Here is a 20,976-nt window from a genome sequence, read left to right as displayed (position 1 = left end):
CCATGGCACGGCTGGGGAGGATGTATCACTAGCTCTGCTTAGGAGGAAAGCTAACTTGTTTGCTTCATGTTCCCAGATTTTTTCTTTGTTCAAGATACTGTGCAGCTCTCATCCCATATCATATCTGCTTCTTTTTTCCTGTCCCCAGTTTCTCCCAACAACTATCTCATAGTCTCTGTCCTTCCTCTCCTTTTCTTAGCTCATTTTGTCCTCCAGAAATTCTTTCCTAATTATTCATGCTTGCTCATTGCTTCCTCTCAAAACTTACCATATTAAGGGTTTTTTTTTTCCCCTATGATATTTTGTTGCTGTAAAATCAAGGATGAGATTATGGAACTGGAAACTATAAGCCAAATCTAGCCTGTGGCCTAGTTCTGCAAGGATTTGAGCTGAGAATGGTTTTTTGCATTTTTAAAGGATTGCAAATCAAACAAAGAATAATAGTCTGCAGAGACGGAGGACCCAGCAAGCTTATTAGGACCTTTATGGAAAAAGTTTGCCTGCCCCTCTTCTAGGCTATGACCTCTACCTCTGGTCTCTTATGGCCATCCTCAATCATCTTTATTATTCTTGAAAATTTCTGCCCAGTTTACTAACAGGAGTGCAACCAATTTAGAAAAAAACAAAACTGGGCCCGAGGCCCTAACATGTTTCTTCATATGGTATGACACCACCAAAAAGTCAGGCATTTCCTTTTGTTCTAGTTGCTATTTGAGAGTAAAGTATTGGGGTTCACAAAGAAGAATTCCTCAGACCATGGCCTTTCTATTCTCTGGGTATCAAGGCTCTACCAAGAGCCAGCACACCTGTCTCCTCAGTGCAGGGGAAAATGGAATCAGGTAAGGTACCCATGGCATGTGAAATAACATGCAAGAGAAAGGTCTGAAAAATTGATCTTCCGGATGCATCTTTGGTGGTGGCGATGGATCCTCCCAAGCCACACCAAGTTAGACACTGGTTTCACTGTTTTCCCACATCGGAACAACACCTTCCCTCTGCTTCTGAATCCCCTGTTAGCAGAGGGAAGTGTGACTGGAGAGGTAAACAGCCTGGGAGGCAGTGATAGCAGCCTCCCGGGGGAACAGGGTATTGGCATGCTGGTTGTGCCGCCAAGCCTGACTGCGTCTCGGGGACAAATATCAGAGCCATAGTATGCAGTCACAGCGTGCACGGCGAAAGCCTCCACTAAAAATTCTGACCGTTATTACGAGAGGAAATATGCCATCTGCCAGCCAAACAGGTGAAAGCAAAGTGACAGATAAACAATATACTGGAGCAAGTTTTATGGCCAAGACCCACCTCATTGCAGACCCATACTGGGCACAGAACAATAACAGTCACACTTAACCAGGGGCTAAGAGAGTAGATTGAGGAGACAAATAGCAAAACAATTAGAGCACCAAGGGGAAAGACCTCTGTAAGCTCACAATGTTGTTCCTACTAGGACTTAAGAAATCCATACGGTGATTTTTATTGTTTAATAAATATGTACTAAAACTATGTGAACTGGAAGGTAACATGTCACTATAATGCACCAGTAAAAAAAAAAAAAAAAAAAGAATAAAAAGGAAAAGTGGGGAAAAAATATGGAAATTGTTATCTTCCAAAAGCTCAGACAGAATAAAACCCTTGTTCAAGATCACATGGTTATATACACCACAATACAAAGAACGGAGGGGTCAGGGAGCGATCCACAGGGGAGGCAAAGATGGAATCAGACAGACAAGGCTTTGGTCTCAAATCTGTAACCCAGAAGCTGTGCTGCTCACCTCTCTGAACCTCAGATGGTTTGTTTCTAATGTTGGAACAAGATCTACTTTTCCAGGGGTCTTGTGAGCGCATTAGAGACTCCTTCTCTAATGGGAATGGACCATGGCTGACCCTCTAGAGGGGAAAGAGGAGAGACAGAAAGGAGTGGAGGTTCCAGATCCCTTGTTTTGGCAAACAGAAAGGCAAGACCAACCTGAGTGTCAAGACACCAGATTTTCAGGCAGAACTACATCCTTCTTTCCGCATCCTTTTGAACAAGAGTAGAAAACATGCAGTTCTCACAGTCAGTCCTACTGTGACTATGGCAATCCCTAACCACAAAAAAAGCATTTCAACTCTGAGGCTAAGAATTTTGCAAGTGAACCCCTTCCCCTCCACTCTTTGATGGGAATTCCAGACCCTCACAATTTAAAAAAAAAAAAAAAATGGGTGCCAGGGAATCAACCCTTCTTTTCTGCCTCTAACTTTGAATGTTCTGTTCTTTTGACATGATCAGTTTCCTTGAAGCTTTCTGAACACATTCATGTGACAAGAAATATTTCCTATCTGAAAATGAGAGTCAGGGAAGAAGGAAAACCAAAACAAAAAACACAAAAAGGAAAATGCACTTCTAAAATTTCACTGCCTCTCTCTGCAGGAGCTGCTGGGGAACAGCTCCCGTCTGTGAAGTCTCTGGCATTATCAGTAATGAAAATAAAACCCAAAATTGGCAGAATCACTTTGGAAAGCAATAAAACATGCCTGGTGAAGCAGAACAGAAATATAATCTATGACTCAGCAATCCTATTCCCAGGTATATAACCTGAAATTATTTGCTCTAGGAGACACGAATGTATTCCAGCAGCATTGTTCATAATAGGAAAAAAAATTCCTGAAAACAAACCACTGGTTGATCAAAGGCAGAATGCATTCATACATCGTGGTCATCTCCTACCTTGGATAACTATACATCAGTGAACATAAACTGCGGTGCACCTAAGAACACGCGTAAGTCTTAAAAATGTAATGGCGAAGGGAGCAGAAACAACTCATGCAAGACTATATCTTCCTTTATTTAAAGTTAAAAAAAAAAACAAGCAAAATTAGCTGGGCATGGTGGTGCATGCCTGTAATCCCAGCTCTTTGGGAAGTTGAGGCAGGAGGATCACAAGTTCATAGGCCAGCCTGGATAACTTCGTGAGACCCTATCTCAAAATAAACCAAAAAAGGGGATGGGGGTGTATTTCAGTGGTAGAGCACCCCCGAGTTCTATCCCCAGTACCACAAAAGATAAAATAAAAAGCAAAATGAAGCGGCATATTATTTGGGGATATGTGTGTGTGTGTGTGTGTGTGTGTGTGTGTGTGTGTGTGTGTGTAAGATAAAACTCATGAAGAAAGCTAAGAAAGCTACTGGTTAACCCTGGGGACTAAGAAGCACGTACCATTGAGGAACTTCACTCAAGAGTCTTCAGAGGAATGGAAAATGTCCTCGTTTTAAGCTGCTTGTAGGACCCAGAGTGCTCATTTTTGTGGTTGTAATTATATTTTTTTAGCAGTTCAGATGCATTGCGTACACCCCTGGGTCTTTATAATTTATTTAACAATTGAAATAAAAATGTAAAGTGAATGTGTATGGGGGCCCTTGGTTCATATCTGCTCTGACTCCCCCCGAGTCAAGGAACATCACCAGGGTTGGCCTCAACTCATGCTGTGGTCTGAATGTTGATGCCCTCCTGAATTCAAATGGGGAAACCCTAACCCCCAAAGTGGTGGTGTTTGGAGACAGGAGCTTTGGGGGAGGCAAAATCTCTGGTATTTGCAGTAATAAAAATATACAGAATCATTTTGGAAAACAACAAAGTGTACCCTCATAAAGCTGAGCAGAACCGTAACTCATGACTCATTCCCCATTGGGATCCCTAATGGGACCAGGGATCCTATAAAAGAGAGAGTTAAGAGTTGTTCCCACTTCTGCTCCCTGAAGATAGAGCAAGAAGGTACCATCTATGAGCCAGGGAGTGAGACCACATTAGACATGGAATCTGCCTTGACCTTGGACGTCCTAACCTCTAGGACCAGGAGGAACAAATTTCTGTTCTTCATAAGCCACTCAGCCTATAGCATTTTGTTTACAGCAGCCCAAATAGACCAAGACAACTAGTAACATAATTTTTATTTAAGGTTTTTGGAACATGGAAATGAGTGTTTTATATCGAAAGCCATGACAGAACTTAAACTTTCCCATTAGTCATCTACATACTGCTTTTAAAAAAAAAATGCCCTGGTTCTCCTCTATCCATCTCCTCAACAGCCTTTTGGAGGCCCCTCTATAAACCAGAACCATCAACCTTTCCCACCTTACAGCCTCCACTCTTCTGACCAGCTCTTGTCCTAAAAGCATGATTTGGGATATTTACTGCCACAAAAACGATGAAGCCTTTTGAACCTCATCAAAAAACGATTGACTACCACTACAAACTACTTTCCTTTCCTTTTCAGAAAGGAAAAAGCACAGAATAGAAATCCATGCATGCCAAATAGGAGTAAAAAAATTCAAGGAGCACTGGCAAAAAAACGTAGGTTATTGACGACCTTGGTAATCAGAAAAACTGGTTTCCTTCTCATCAGAAGAAGAGTGGATCCCATAGCTGGTTCACCGCCCCCCCACACACACCCAAGCTAATGATTCCTCTTTGGGTTTCAGTGAGAATATACAAGGCCTGGATATAAAGCCTCACAGCTTCTGACCTGCAAACTAACCTACTTGTACTCACTCAACGTTTGCTTTCTCCTTCTGTGACAAAAAGGAAAGGGAAACTTTCCCACCCAAAGCTCATCCTCCGCCTCTTATTCTGGACTTTCCCTTTTCTTTAAGTTCTAGAGGACGGCAGCTCTTACATCATCCCTTTCCTGAATTATCTTCACGCGCCACAGCATAATCTGCTATTGCCATGAAGAATATAACAACAGCCACAATCCTCCGCTGACTCACAGATCTGCAAAACCACAGGTCCATGTCTGCATTCCCAACTTATCAGCCCACTTCTTGGAAGGGTCCTTCACACACTCTGTGTCTACTTCCGGTTCTCTCACCTTTATTACTCCCTAATCTGACTGCAGACCCCACCACGCCCTGAAGCTGCTTGCCAAAGCACCTACTGACTTCCATGCCATGTAAAAATTCTCTATCTTCATCTTCCTAAGCCTTTGACAACGGCACTTTCTCTTATTTGAAACCTTCTTTTTTTGCTTCCCAAAGCTCCCTCCTACTGGATGATTCTCTTCAGTTTTCATTAATTGCTCTTCCTCCTTTTCCTAGATGTCAAATATCAGAGACCCAAAGAGGTGGCTCTGAGCCCTCCCCTCTACATTCTTTTCCTAAATGGTCCATCAATCCCAGAGATGTATGCATAATCTTTGGAGATCCCTTTTGTTGACATCTGAAGCCTCTGAGCTAAATCTGAAATGCATATCCAAATGTCCATCTGGAAACTTCTCTTGAATCACTTACACACATTCCAAATACAAATGGAACTCTGAACTTTTTTCTCAAGCCTGATTTTTTTTTTCCTCCCTCTTCCAAACTTCTCCAAATCAGTTACTGGGAATTCATTATTTCAGTGAAACATTCATGTTTCTTTTTTTCCTCTTCATTACCCATATCCAAATCATCAGTGAATCTGATCAATTTGTATCTTTAAAATTTATCTCTAATGCACATTCTTCTTTCATTACTGCTATTAGATTTCCCAAGACAGTAGTATTTCCCTCACTCATGGTATTCCTGCAATGCCTCCGTACTGTCTTCCCAGGTCCTCTCTTCCAAGGTCCTAACTGTCGGGCAATTGCCTTTGCATATCTCACTCCTGCCTCTCCGTCTCCTCTGTTCCAATCATCCCGAGCTCCCCACCACCCACTTTAACTCAGGCTCTTGGTGCTGCTGTTGCCTCTGCTATAGTATTCACCTCCTTGTTTCTCTCCCATATCAACAGCCAAAAGCAACTTCCTGTCTATCCCAACAAAGCTATCTTCATTGCAATTGCCTCTGCTCCCTCTGTAACAAACCACTTGCTACCACTTCATTTATTTGATTATTTATTCTGTTGCTTTCCTTTTCATCCCGTCTCTCCCACCAGAATACATGCCTCAAGAGAGTCCAGACTTTGTATCATGATGTCTCCATTTCTTGGGATACTGCCTAAAATAAAACAACTTCTAGATATGGTGATGAGAACAAAATGATAACAAATATATCATAAACTCACAAGAAAATAATGATTTTCTTATAAATGAATTTCTTCTGTGCCAACCACAATGTTGATGAGACAGAAATAAAAGTCAAGTAAACACAGCATGGAGCGTGCGTGACACGGTAGAGGATCTGAGGGGTGGATTGGTGGATTCCTGATCTAGATGGGGTGGGTGGAGTAAGTCAAGAAAGGCCACCCAGAGGATGTTTGAAGTCACTAATGAGGAAATAGAGGAAGAGCAGTCCAAGCAGAGTGAAAACATAGTGTGCAAATCCAAGAAGTTGTAGTGTGCAAATATGAAAAGACCTTCATCCCGTCAACTTCCCTCTACTGACTCTTCCAACCAGAAGTGTTTAAACCAAGGCTCCACTCACTGCTCTACTCACATTCTGCATTCTTAACCCAAAGATAGAGAGACACGCCAAATGTCACCTCATCCCCACCCTCTACCTCCAACAAGTACTGCCTATTTATCCGAAGCACACCTACTTTACAAATCATATGCAACCCACCTTTACAACATGTCTATTTCAAGCAAAAGTAGCATTCTTCCCACCTGCTGTTAAAAGTTGCTCTACTGATGCTGGACATGGTAGTGCATGTCTATAATCCCAGCAACTCAGAAGGTTAAGGCAGGAGGATCACAAGTCTGAGGTCATCCTTAGCACCTTAGTGAGGTCCTAAGCCACCTAGTGAGATCCTGTCTCGAAATAAAAAAATAAAAATGGCTGGGGACATGGCTCAGTGGTTAAGCACCCCTGGGTTCAATCCCAAGTATTACAAGCAATAAAAAAATAAACAAACAGTGAAAGTCGGGAAGACTTTCAGAAATGATGTGGTTCACCCCTTCATTTTACAACTGAGATGATATTAATAATGTCAGGACCATGTGTGTCATGGAAACGCATGTGATGGTTAACCTTTGGTTTCAACTTGTCTCAAGAACAAGGGGCCCAGATATTAGGCTATACGTCACTTCGGGGTGTGTCCATGAGGATACTTCTGGAAGAGAAAAAACATTCCAATCTGTAGATTCAGTAAAGCACATTGTCCTCCTCAGTGTGTTGGATACCTGAATGGAAAAAGAGCTAAATAAGAAAGAATTCTTTCTCTCTGCCTGACCACCTTTCAAGCTGGGACAGTGGTCTGCTCTCAGCTTCAGATTCATTTTTGGGCTAGAACTTACACCATCAGCTCTTCTAGTTCCCAAGGCCTCAGGCTCAGACCAGAACTATATACACTGGCTTTCTTGGGTCTGGATTTCTTAGCTTCCATAATCACATGAGCCAATTCCTTATAATAAATTATATAAGTCTCTCTCTCTCTCTCTCTCTCTCTCTCTCTCTCTCTCTCTCTCTCTCTCTCTCTCTCTCCATATATATGTCCTAAAACTCCTGAGTTCCAAGACCTTCAACCTTCAGCTTTCTCTGTGTTTGTACCCAAGCTGCTCATCGCTGCACAGAAAATCACACAACTATAAACTCATGATTACAGTCTTCATCTAGGTTCTCCACATTAATCCACAAACTATGTTTCCTAGTCAGCTGACGCTCCAAATTTCAACAGTGATTACTTCAAGATTTCTTCATTTTCTTCATACATTTGATCCCTCTACATCTGGGCTCAACTCTCAGAAAATCACTCAAATTCTTCTTTCAAAAAAAAAATATATAGACTCCACTAGACAGAAACTTCCTCCGTCTCCTAACTAGAGTGGGTTGAATAGTGGGCCCCAACAAAGTTCTAATCCTTGAGAGCTGGGAAAAGTATCTTTTCAAATGTAATTTTCTTCAAGGATCTCAAGATGGGCCTGTGGATTTAAGGTGGGCCTGAAATTGAATGTCAGGTGTCCTTACACAAGAAACGGAGAAGGAGATTTGAGAAACAGAGAACAGACATGTTCACAAAGACTGAAGGTTCACAGCCCCAAATCAAAGAACCTATTCAGGGAGAGTGAGACCCTGCTTACACCTTGATGTTGATTTTGAACTTCTGGACTCAAATTCTCTGAGAAAATACATTTCTGTTACTTTTGAGCCACAATGTACTATGGCATTCCGAGGAAGTTAATAAAATCAATCAAGCCATCACTTACCTGTATCCATACCTGTCCTGTCTACCTTCTAACAGTTACAGTATCAAAAGGGAATACCTCTGATTCCAGTCTCCAGCTAGGCTGTGGATCCCACAATAAGTTACCATGGATAACAGTGCAAGGCTCGTGCTAGACAATCGGGATGCAAATCCTAGTTCCCCACTCTGTCTAGTGTTGGTTCTTCTTAGTACCCAGCTGTCACTATTTCTACATTAAAAAAAAAAATAGGATAACAGTAATAGCTCCCCTCTCAGAGAGGCTGTGTAATAATGATATGAGATAATGCTCTTCAAATGGTACCAGCACAAAGAAGGACATAATAATTCATTAATATCATCATCATCATCATCATCATCATCATCATCATCATCATCACCATCTCTAGCTGCCTTTTTAGGAACTGAATTGCTGACTATCCCCTCTCTCGATCCTTCAGCCTTTTCTTTTTTTCCTTTATAGGATAATTTCCATGAGCATGTATGTATTCCAAACCACTCCCTATGCAAAAAAAAAATGAATAAATGCATACAAACATCACTTAACCCTACTTTTCCCTCCATTCCCTACCTTACCCACAAAATCCCATTTAACAGCAAACATTTTAATTTTATGTACTCCCCTACTTCCAACTTCCTCACCTCCCACGCTCTTGTGAACTCACTCTCGTGTGACTTCTGTCACTCTACTAGGATACACCTTGACAAGCCACATACTACTAAATTCAAAAGAAACCACAGTCCTTCATCAGCTATATTTGATTCTATTGCACTTGCAATAGAAAGGAGAGGCGTATCTCATTGGCTGCAGCACCAGCCCTCTGGTTTTCTTACTGAATCCCTGGCCAGGCTCAATTCCTGGCTTCTGCCTTCTCTAACAATTTCTGAAATGATGGGTTCCACGGGGCTCCTTCTTAGCCATTCTTCTCATCTCACCCCACATTCTATGAGATATCGACCACTCCCAAGATATCGATTTACTCTCACCAGACTTATCATTCCTACCTCGTACCTCTGGACTAGATGTCTCTTCAGAATTCCAGGCTCATCTATTTAGCTGCCTATGAGGTATATCTACTATCACATCTTAAGACGCCTCTGAGTCAATGTGTCCAAAGTGGAAATATTTACCCTTCCTGGCCATTTGGAGAATCTATTTCTTTTGCGGTATTCCTTGTCTCATCAAATGGCCCTTCCTGTTTGCTCAAGCCAGAGAGCTAGGAATCATCTTACACTATGCCCTTCTCTTTACCTCTCTAGCACTTTCCACAGAGTCTTATCCAATCAACATCTCATTCCCCGTCTCCCTCTCCACTCACCTAATACACCCAAATGCCAGACTGCACAAGTCCCCACGCTGCCTCTCCTCCAGTCCTTCTCTAAATTCCAACTGGAACCATCTTTCTAAGCTATAAATCCCATTTGGACACCCCCATCACTCCCTCCTATACACACACTTAAAATCTTTGATTGACTGATATTTATTCTTAGGGCAAAACCCAAGCTCCTTAAAAAGGTTGATTAGCCTTTGCCCCCACCTACCCCACCCCATCTAGCTCTTCACATTAGGCTTCAGAGCCAGCCTGGCATCTCATTGTTCTCTCCTCCCTCCGTGGTTTAATGTCACTTCTCCAGGATGACCCCCAGGACTTCCTCTAACAGTGAGTTCACCCTAATGTATCAGGATGACTTCATTAACACCTGTCTCCAACACTGTGCAGAAGCCCAGTAAGGACCAGGGTCATGCTCATCTTGTGCCCTCTGGGTACCCAGAGCTTCCCAAAGCTCCTGACCCACAGTAGGCACTTTGTAAAGACTGGTTGGGTGAATGAACTAATGATGTTTTTCTTGTACAATGATTTGGTAGACTTTGCCCTGGTATGCCTGTAAATCCAGTGTGAATCGTGACTGCATTTATATATGGAAGATGATCATAATTACAAGTGATTGACTGAATTACCATAGAGGAAGAAGTTAGAATGCTCTCTCCCTGTTCTTATAGCCTGAGGAAATTGGAAAGAAAGAAATGACTTTGTGATCATCTAGAAATCGAGAGAGCTAGTAGTGTGGCCTAAAGACCTGAGGAAAAGTTCTAATGGCACTGCATTCAGGTTAATAGAGACAATTAAAAACCCATTTATAGCAGATTAGTTTACTGAGGGTCAGCTTGGAAAATGGTAAAAATATATACACATTGTAATTAAGGAACCTACAGGAGAAAAATTAGGAGTAGGAATCAAGTGGACAACCAAATCCAAATTTGAGAGATTGCTAAATAAAACATTGCTTATTCTGTGCAAGGTTGTTCTCTGTACCATTTGTATTTCATATATCCTTATCTAGTAACCTATTTCTTATTCATACTATTTTATATAATGGCCCTTTATTTTTCTTCTTTCACATATTAAGACTGTGCATAAACTTTATAGACAACAAATGATTTTAAGCAAGATAAACATGGTATTTGACTGAATAACCAAAATAAAATCAGAAAAGAACATATTTTTATATTATTGCTTTGACCTACAAATATAGAAAGCAAAGGATGAAACTCGCGACTCATAGGGGAAGAATGCAGTAAGTGGAAAACACTGACTTCCAAGAATACAGAATTTAGAGGTTGCAAAGGGAAAGTCTGGGCTGGTACATATGAGCAAGCGGTCCAGCAGGTGGCGCCCTGGACCTATTAATGAGAAACAGGTGCCAATGGACTCAACACACCTACCTTGTAAGGATGAAAACCACCTCCCTTTTGTGACATAAATATTCTGACCACACACTCAGAAGATTGTGCATATCACACCCTGTGTAAAACATGGACTTTTATTTGCACACGGAAATATTCCTCCATTCGGGAACAGAGTAACAACAGCACTGTTATGAAGGCTAATAATACTGACAGGCTGGACCTACAGGAGTCCGTGTCCGTGCATGTGAGAAGAATCTGCTCCTCAGAGCCAAGCTGACCCTTCCAGATGAGTCCTGAACACTGCCTAGTAAATACTCTGATCTCTCAGCTATAGTAGTCTCTTCTCACTCTCCACAAGAGATAGTCCACATGTCTGTGCTCTCAAATATCCAACACTCTCTCTTTGTCCTGGTCTCCACTTTGACAGCTAATTAGGGTTAGGGCTGCCAGAACCACCACCTCTGGATCAAATTCCACCCTCGCCTCCCTCCTTTCTGGGACTTTCCGCTCCACTTCCAGGGCCTCTGGCAGCTCTACAGTCCATCCTATCCTACCTCAAGCCAACAACAAGAGTGGAATTTTCCAAGTTCCAATCTCTAATTTCTCTTTGGCCTGATGAGAAAGGTAGGTGGGGAAGGTAGGTACCCCTGCCCACACCGCCCGATGAAATTTTCTTGCGTTGAACATGCACCTCTACATCTGCCCCTCTCCCTTCTTACACCCTAATAGCAACAGAGAAACGGGTCCTCTGGTAACCTACAGTGAACCCCTTCACCAACAGTCTGAATCCTATGCCCCTCCCACCTTCTTAGAAATGTGGGCCATCAATGGGTTTTCATCTGATTTTTGAATATTCAGGACTCTGCTTCCCAATGATTTCATGCATAAATTCATGTCTGTCCCACGAATAAATAAAAATAGGTGGAGCTGTAGGTAGGTGTTTGGCCCTAAGTGTGTCAGTGGTGGGTACACCAGGGTCTATAATACTATTCTGTGTACTTTTATTTATTTTTGAAATTGAAATCAATTAAAGCAAGAAAAACAAACAAAAATAAAGAGTCTTGTTAGACTCTTCATCCTTTCCAGCTCGTCACTTTCCTCTCATCCTTTCTCAGCCAAGCTTCCAAGAGTTGACAGTATGCATTGCCTGAGTTTCCCTACCTCCCACTCCCTCCAATATTGGGAATACTGTTTTTTCTTACCAATATTCCATATAAACCAAAACAACTCTCATCCACGTCACTTACTCTGAGGGATATATTTTAGTTATCATCTTTCTTGACTTCTCAGTAGTATGTAATGCTCAATCAAATCCCTCTTGGACACTCCCTTCCCTCCCTTGGCTTCAAAAATTGTAATATTCTGGTATAATTCCTCTCTACCCTGCTATTAAATATTGGAGTTCCTCTTAACTCATTCTTAGGCCCTTCTTCTTCCCCCTCCAAATACTTTGTCCTGGGTGCCCTCAGATTTTGGCTACAAATTCCTCCAACATGCAGATGAATTCCAGATTAAATTAGTTCAGACCCTGGCCAAGCTCTCAACTGCATATAAATGTGACGTCCCCTCTTGCAGATCTCAAAAGCACCTCACATTTAGAAGCTCAAAACCGAACTCATCCCTTTTCTTTCTCAAATCTGGCCATCTTCCATTGCATACCATGGCTGAGCACAATCCTAGAACCACCCTTCTTAACTTCTCCCTCTATCTACCATTTCCAATCCATCGGCAAATCTTGCACAGTTTAGCTCACAAATGTCTCTAAAATCATCTCCTTCTCCATTTGCCATTACCACCGCCGCCGCCGCCATTTTTACCTTACCCCAACCTAACATCAGTTCTCACAACAACTCTTGGTATAAACTTCTGGTTCAGCTCCAGCATCCATCCTGGCAGTCTTCCACCCTTCTGAGTAGCAGCTGGAGTCACTTTTCCAAAATACAAATCTGATCATGTTATCCTTTGGCTTAAATCCCTGCAGTGATCTCCCATTGTTCCAGGGATAAGGACAAGACCCCTTACAGGAACTACAAGGCCCTGTGGGGCCGTCCTCCTGATCCTCCAACCAACTTGACTTCAGGCCACCCTTCGCCCTCTTTGCACTCAAACAAAACTTGCTTTTCAGTTCTTCATACCTGACATTTCCCTTCCCACAACACCTCGGTGTATGCTCTAGCTCTGCCTACAAAGCTCTTTCCTGCATTCTTTGCCTAGTTTTTTCCTACTTACCATTTCGTTGCAAGTCAAGAGACACATCCAGGAGGAAGGTTGGTTTGACCTCTTTGAAACAGCCTGTTCCTCTAGCCACAGGCCTTTCCTGCTCCATGGAGCTCTCTTCCATTCAAACTTAAGATTTTGCATATATTTGTGTGATAATCTTTCTCTTTTTTGCTCATCACTGTACCTAGTTCAATGTTTAGCACATAGTAGGCACTAAACTAATCTCTGTAAAAAGAGTAAATGGGTTAATATTTATTCATTCTTAAGTGAATTAATGTTTATTCATTTGACCTTATGAGTTTCCATCTACTTAACCTGCCTTTTCATCTCAGAACAGATCCTCAGGTGTCACAAACTCACTTTTAATATTAATATAGTTCTGTGCCTTAATAACTAGGGTATGCCAGGAGTCTATATCTTAGTCCTCTAAGATTTGAGGCCAGCTAATAATTTTTATACCTCCAAAGTGCAGATACAATGAATGAGAACCCAAAATGTGTACTAGAATGTAACATCAAGTGTAGGAGTTCAGAGAAATGTGCTTGACACAAGCCACTTTGGGCCATGTCCTGAAACCTGGGAGCAAGCAATCACTCTCTTCTGCCATCAGGAACACATTGAAAGAGAGAAAGGGGAGGAAAGCACTGTCAGAAGTTTGGCCATAATTAGAAAAGGAAAATGTTCCGTGTTCTCTCAAAATAAATACAACTGGTTCTGAATGGTCTGCTATTTTGGATGGTACATTTCCCTTCCTGAAAAGTGGTCTATTGATACAGCAAAAGAAAAAAAAAGACAAGATTATTGGGGTGGGGGGGTTATTAGTGAGAGTCATGAGCTGAATCCATGGATAGGGACCTGCCCAGGATTGCAGCAGCCAAGTCCTGATCTCCAATCTCCTCCAAGCTCCCCAGGGTTTTATTTTGAGCCTGTCTACCTGCCTTCTCCAGATAGGCATGCATGTCAGCATACCTAGCTATAAACTCCTGTGTTGCTGCACACACAGAAGGTGACCTGTGACCATTTCCACAGAGCTTAGGAAACCTTGCTTCCATAGCTAGACTAAGGATTGCTTCAGGGTTTCTCTATTCAGGGCCCCAGAGAGAAATCCAGAGCTCCCAACGTGCTCACAGTAGAAGTGCTTTTTGAGTTAACCATTACCTAAAGTACATTATGCATTTGTTTACATCCACCAGGCCTCCATTCAGCCCAACCATTTTCAAGGGATGGAAACATGCGGTTCAAGGCTAAGTCTCTCAAGGCTCACACAAAGAAACTAGCTCGATACATGCAATTTGGAGAAGATGGATTGAAAGAACCATCCATAAAGTAAGGAGGCCAGAATTTGCATTCGCTCTTACTGGGTATCTAACTGTCTAATCCAGACACTGTTATATCTTCCCTTAATTAATTCTAGGTAAGATGTGGACCATTTTCTAGGTGAGGAAATCAAGGCTCAAAGAGACCTAATGTGTGCCCCAAGTCACACAAGTAAATGGCAAGACCACAGATTTGGACCCAGGTCTGTGTCATTCCCATGAAATTGCTTCTTCTACTGCGCTGATGGTTTTCAGCTTCCCTTATCATAATATTCCATGTCTCACTATTTATTCTCTCAAAAGAAACACTGCAGAACAGTATTTCTATCACAGGAGGGAAAAAAAAAGAAAAAAGATCCATCCAAAGTCTGCGGAGGACATAGGGAGGTTTAAAGACACTCTGTTCCATGATAATTTATGGGAGCTACTACGGACATAAACACTGCAATACTGTTTTAGGGAGTATGCTCTATTTGCTATGGATTTTAAATACAAGCAAAATGAACATGTTCACTGGTAGGTGACAAGTATGGTAATGACAATAAGTAAAAATAACCAGTTCCCAGACAAAATGTAAGTGATGTGTGCCAGGTCTGCTCTCCAGAGTTAATAAATCACTTTTGTAGGTGGACACTATTATAAAACTCCCCATCTCTGGTGACAGCAGAACCAGCCCTTGGAAACCACAGTGCCACCCCCTGCTGCTTCTGCAAGGCTCTGGGCCTAGCAGAAGTGCAAACCTGCCTGCAGCTCCAACCCAGTCTGTTCTCTGCCAACAGCCTTTTAACCTGTCAGCCTTCCTCTAAACCCACCAGCAGCCCTCACCAACATGCAGGAAAGCCTGAGCCACAAGGCTCACATCCATCGTTGCTGATGGGGCAGCAATAGGCCCTCTGGAGTGGTCTGAAATTTGGGTAGTTTTTGCTGCCCAAATAACTGGAGACCCCCATTAAAACTGTAGAGAGGAAGGGTATCTGGGATTTTTGTGTCCTGTGACATGCAGGAGCATGTCATGCAAAGAATTGCCTGTGTTATGCACTTTGTTGGAATCATCCACCAAAATCCTATTTGCTGGTATCTGAATCTTGAGTCTAACTCATTTTTACATACGTAAAGACAAGAGAGGTTTTTTTGCATGGTTTTAGAACTTCCTTAATCTTCCAGAAATGCAAAGTACTGTGTACTGTGTATTTTGCAAGAAGATTTACTTGACTTTGATTTAAAAAATAATAAGAATGAAAAGTCTTCACCAGATTTGGAAATGACACTGCTGATGGATGATGTCCCTTTTATTTTTAAAATATATGGCATTTGTTTGTTTGTTTGTTGGTTTGTTTATCACAGTATTGGGAATTGAACACAGAGTTTCACACATCAGGCAAGCGCTTTACCACTGAGCTACATCCCCAGCCCTCTTTCATGATATTTAAGTCAGCAGAGCAGCAATGCTCGCCTTGGTTGGCCTATGAAGCTCCTGTATTCAAGACCATTCTTTATAAAGAAAGAAAAATGCGAACGTAGCATTTATATACTAAAATGGATACTGTTTATTATCAGTTTATTTCCTTTTATTTCTCTCATATGTTATTACAATTACTCTATCATATTGATTTGCTTTAATTAATTTGAGTAGGAAGGTTATGTTAGCTCTGGATTTAATTATAGGCGAATAGAGGAGACTTGAGAAAATACTGGACTTAATCAGAGTTGGATGTGACAGGATTAACACTGCTCTCCATGGCATGCCCAGTCTTAAACTCTGACCCTAAAATTCTCTCCATCTCCTCTCTACCCACCACACTAATCTTTGGGCTTCCTTTCAAATTGGTCCAAACCTCAGGGTGTCCACTCTTTGCTGATTCTTTTGCATGAAATACCAGTCTTTGGATTTCATCCAAGCCCTCGTCTTTCAGGTCTTCATTCCCTGCAAGAGGGCCTCCGGAAGGACCACTCAAATCACTCTCTATCCCCATTGTTCATAAAATTCCCCCACAGTACCTAAGTCCACCTAAAATTCTGTTTTGATATTTTACCGATCTAACCAGGCACAGTAGGGCACACCTGTAATCCCAGCAACGCAGATCAAAAGTTCAAGGTCAGACTGGGAAATTTAATGAGATTCTGCCTCAAAATGTAAAATAATAATAATAATAAAAAGGACTGGGGATGTAGATCATTTGTAAAGTGCCCCTGAGTTCAATCCTAAGTAAAACACACACACACACACACACTCACACACACACACACACACACACACACACGTTTTAACCTTTCGTGTCTCGGTCATAAGAACATGCACTCCTGGGGGTGATGGGGGTTGCTACTTTGGATGCCAGTGTCTGGAACCTGGGAAAGTGACACAAAGTGAACATTTGATGAATATTTCTTAAGTGAATGAATTAATGCATGAAGCTATTGCCTGTGTTCCTGCTGCCTAGGAGCTAAGAGAAATTTCTTTTCTTTTTTTCCTATCTACATAATTTATAGCCAATCTAAGTCAGCGTTAATTCTTTCAAATATATCCATCAAATGCCTACCATGTTTCAGACACTAAGAATACAATAATAAATAAGACATATCTGCCCACATACTTTGCAATTAATGATCAGCTCCAGCACCTCTGAAGCATTTGAGTCTTACAGTAAAGTGACTTTAAAAAAAAAAATAACTATTTCTGTTTTGTATTCTGAGTATTTTAAAAATACGATAATTATGATATTCATAAATTACGAGTTATCCCTCCTATGTTGAGAAGAAAATTTCCTATCACTTACAGAAGAATTTTACCCATGCGGAAAAGCTTCCCTGCAGTTCCTGACGATATCCTCTTCAAGTCCCCAAAGCATCACCCCTCGAGACAGATGTAGACAACCAGATCCGGCTGATGTCTAAGACCATGGAAGCTTCTCATTCCACCCAGTGGGTTGGCCTGCAGACTCTTCCACTTGCCCAGCGGAGGTGAGGTTCCCTGAGGTGCAAAGGGACCAGCCATGCTCTGGAGGACCACAGTGACTAGACATATCCACTCCACCTTCTCTCTCGGCCTGTTCTGTGCCAGCACCAGCCCTAGCTAATGAGACAAAGTCAACCCCGGATGCTCCAGGTAGGAGTTAACCATTCAGACCCTCTCACCTCCCCTACTGTGTGGCCAGACACCTTTCCTCCATGCTGAAGAGCAAGATGAAAGCAACCAGAAAGTTAATAGAGTCCACATTTATGTACAGAACTGTACAATGGGCTTTCTCATCCACTTTTACATGTATAGGAAAGAGAATAAAACCTCATTTCTACAAATAAGTAGATTAAAGTTCAGAGGTTAAGCAAATTGGCAAAGATGCAACTTATACCAAAGTCCACTGATTCCGAGTTGTTAGGAAACAGAAATGACAGGCTAAAATCAGGGTTGAGTTTTAATTGTCACTGGCATAGAACTTCACATAAGGAGCTGGCTATATCAGGTGATGATCAAACGTGAACAAATCTCAACTCAGTGTCTACCTGGGCACATACCCTCTTCCTGTTCCCCCTCCTGCCCCAGACCCCACAATTCCATGACGTCTGATTATTATTCCCAAAAAGCTTCCAGGCTTGAGCAAATACTAGAGTGAGCCATAATGAACTTGCACCCCTTCCCTGACTTTTAACCATGCACATGACAACCACCTCCTTTCTCTCCGACATCTTACTGTTGAGCAGGCCCAGTACAATAGCATGAGACGGGGGCATCTCAAAAGACCTATATGAAGCCAGATGGAGTGGTACCTGCTTGTAATCCCAGCTATTCTGGAAGCTTAGGAAGGAAGATTGCAAGTTCAAGACCAGCCTGTGCAACCTAGCAAAACCCCTTCTCAAAATATAATTAAAAAGGTCAGGGGGTGTAGTTCAGTGTCAGAGCACCCCTGGGTCCATTCTCCAGTACCGGGTGCAGGGGAGAAAAACATACAATGCTTGGATTATTGTGGAAAATATACCATCCCTTTCCTTAACAAAATAGATCAAGAATAAAATGAGTTAACAATAATCGAAAGGACCCAAAGGGCATATCTAGAGGGATGTTGGGTGATAATTCATAGCTGAGTTGGCATTCCTCTAAGGTAATGCAGAAAGGTAGAGTTATGTTGGCTCTTAGGACAAGAATCTTAAGTCCCCTTAAAAGACTACCACTTCCAAAGAATTTTGGGAGCCTCAACTTGCTGCAAATACACACATGTCAAAGGAAAAAGCACCAACCCCCTCCAGAGTTCTCATCTTTCTCCCCACTCTTAGCATGGTTTGGTTAAACTGGTTATTGAGATCCTCTGCCTCTCCCAACCTCAACTTCCTTGGAGTAAATCCATGGCTGTGTTCTCTGGCCGTCCTTCCAGAGTCCCACGTCAGAGGGGTGCTGACTCTGGGTCCTGTCGGGGTTCCCTGGGTTCACCTGAGGTGGAGGTCAGTCATTGGCACGGGCCGTCCCTTCCAGCTAATAGGCTAGAGGCAGCAATGTGCAAGGGAGAGAGCCAGGCCAGCCGAAAATAGAAACATGAGCTACATCCTGATGTGACCAGGCTCCCAATCTGGCTGAATGTGGCCCATTGGATGAGACAGGGAACAGAAGTGAATGCAGGATGAGAGATGAGGTGATCATCAGCTTGTTGGAGGGAAAAAAAAAAAAAAGAAAGAAATTCACAACACAACCCTCAAAGCTTGTCCTGCAAACAGAAAGGGTACAGCAAACTTCACAGTGAAAAGCATCTGAGCATAAGAACTTCACCTTTCTGGGGACCAGCTCATCCAACTTACCACTGGTAATTAGTGTGTTGCTGTGAGGTTTATTCCACTGAGACAGAGAGTAATGATTACATTTCACCTCTGAAATGTAAGAGGAAGTGAGTTATCAGCGTTAGTCCCCCCGAAGCCCCAGGAATACAAAGGATAGCTGACAAAGTGCAAGGAATTATTCTCTTCCTGAACCCAACCATCTCCTGGCCCCCAAAAGAAGAGCTTGGTCAAGGTGGGTGTTACCTTAGAGGACAGCTGGACATTTCCTCCTTTGCATAAGAGTCAGTCTGCCTTTTTGTGTTCCCAGAGGGAAAACGGATGAGAACCATAGTGATTCCAGAACCCGTGAGCTGGTGTCTTGGTCGCAATGTATCAATTATCTCATTATGAAGCAAAGGATTCAAAAAAGGCTGTGTGGGTCGGACTGGGCAGAGATGCAGCGGACATCTGAGCCTCCACTGGACAAGGAAAATCAGTCAGGGAGAAACAGAAAGAATGAAGAGGGAGGGAATGGAAAAGGGAAGGAGATCCAGGATTCCCAAGGAAAAGGCTTTCCTTTCTCTTCCCCAAAGCCTCCAGGGAGGAATAAATATAATTATCAACCTAGCAGGACAGCCTTCGAAACAAAAGAGGCACCTGCCAGGTGACCATCTCTGCCGGGACTCGAACCCGGAACCTCTGGATTAGAAGTCCAGCGCGCTCGTCCATTGCGCCACAGAGACCTCACCACACACACAGCATCAGCACCAGAACTGAAAAAGCACATACCTTCTGCATCACCGAGCCATCTCAGCATCCTGCTCTCTGAGCGGTGGGGGGGGGGACAGGGACAGCTGGAAAATCTGGAGTGGAGATCCACCAGCCAGCTCCATGAAAGCCTTCCTCAATACTGTGGGTCCTAGGATTCTCGGAGGATAGGAGGAATGTGACAGTGGTCATTTTGCCAGTCTCAGCATCTTTATTGATAGGGTAGGACAGAGCTAGAGTCTCTGCTCTCCTTTCCTCTCCATCCCTTGGGAAGGATGCGGGAAAGTCTTCCTATTCTCATGCTAATGAAGGCGAGTGCACCCAGCCTGGCCGAGAAGGCAGAAGCCATCTCCACCTCCACCCCCATTCCTTCACTGTGGTTTCATCCTGGTCGCTCGCTCGCTCGGTCCAGCTATTCTGAGGCTGGGGCTGGGCAAAGCTGGGGGATTCGGGAAAACCCTAGATCTCAGAAACAAAGGAGCTGCTTCTTCGAAGAAACACTGAATGGCGGCAGAGAGAGAGTGGCAGGAGAGAAAGCTGGGCTGCAGGAAACTGGCCCACTCCTCGGCTGTCAGAATTGTATCTGTCGAGCCCAGAGAAGAGGTACCAGGAGTCTGATTTGCTGTGCCTTCAGCATCCTCACTAGAATTAAGGTTGGGAGTGGAGACGGAGCAGTATAGTGTGAGTGTGTACGTGTGTGTGTGTCAAAAATTAAGAGTTTGCGTGTGTACACGTGGGGAGGGCGGATAAGAGTGGCATTTCTTTAATGAAATACAAGTGGGTCTCACAGTTAAGGGACACAGTCTTTGAAAACCTGTGTCCCTTCCCCTGCACCGACCCTATCCCTTAAGTCCCTACAATTCTTTCCATTCAGGGAAAAATTTTTTCCTAATTTAAGAAAGGAGGATTTCTCAGCTTTCCAAGTTAGCTAGAGGCATCCAAGTATAATTGAACTGACTATCCCTCCATAACCATATATAAAAGACTCCCATACCTAGCTCAGATCCAAAAAAAATCTTTTCCCATTTTCAAAAGCCTCCCCAAGAAGATTGTAGAATTATCACTGTTGTTCATAATTTCCACTGTGGCAGTTCTTTGGAATGTCTAATCCAAGTCCTTCTTATCCTACTCTCAGCTCATTTTCTCCTATC

The 20,976-nt window shown here is 42.7% G+C and overlaps 1 protein-coding gene and 1 non-coding gene across 3 annotated transcripts in view; both read right to left on the bottom strand.

The window, feature by feature from the left end:
* The window catches only part of Aim2 (absent in melanoma 2), a 146,326-nt gene that overhangs the window by 85,166 nt on the left and 40,184 nt on the right, over nucleotides 1–20,976 (bottom strand). The window contains exons 1-2 of one of the 2 annotated variants that reach the window (XM_040287249.2): nucleotides 19,322–19,699; nucleotides 19,100–19,168 (exon numbers count right to left, since the gene is read on the bottom strand). The exons of the other annotated variant lie outside the window; for it this stretch is intronic. The gene's annotated coding sequence lies outside the window, so the exon portion shown is untranslated. Of the gene's footprint in view, nucleotides 1–19,099; nucleotides 19,169–19,321; nucleotides 19,700–20,976 lie in introns of those variants that run through there. 2 annotated transcript variants of the gene reach the window in all.
* Nucleotides 19,727–19,800, bottom strand: Trnar-ucu (transfer RNA arginine (anticodon UCU)). Its single transcript has one exon. It is a non-coding gene; the product is annotated as a tRNA-Arg (tRNA).

This window comes from Ictidomys tridecemlineatus, chromosome 11, assembly GCF_052094955.1.
Source record: "Ictidomys tridecemlineatus isolate mIctTri1 chromosome 11, mIctTri1.hap1, whole genome shotgun sequence".
Classification (NCBI taxonomy): Eukaryota; Metazoa; Chordata; class Mammalia; order Rodentia; family Sciuridae; genus Ictidomys; species Ictidomys tridecemlineatus.
Note: the sequence above shows the minus strand (reverse complement) of the source record. Positions and strands in the feature narration are given on the sequence as shown.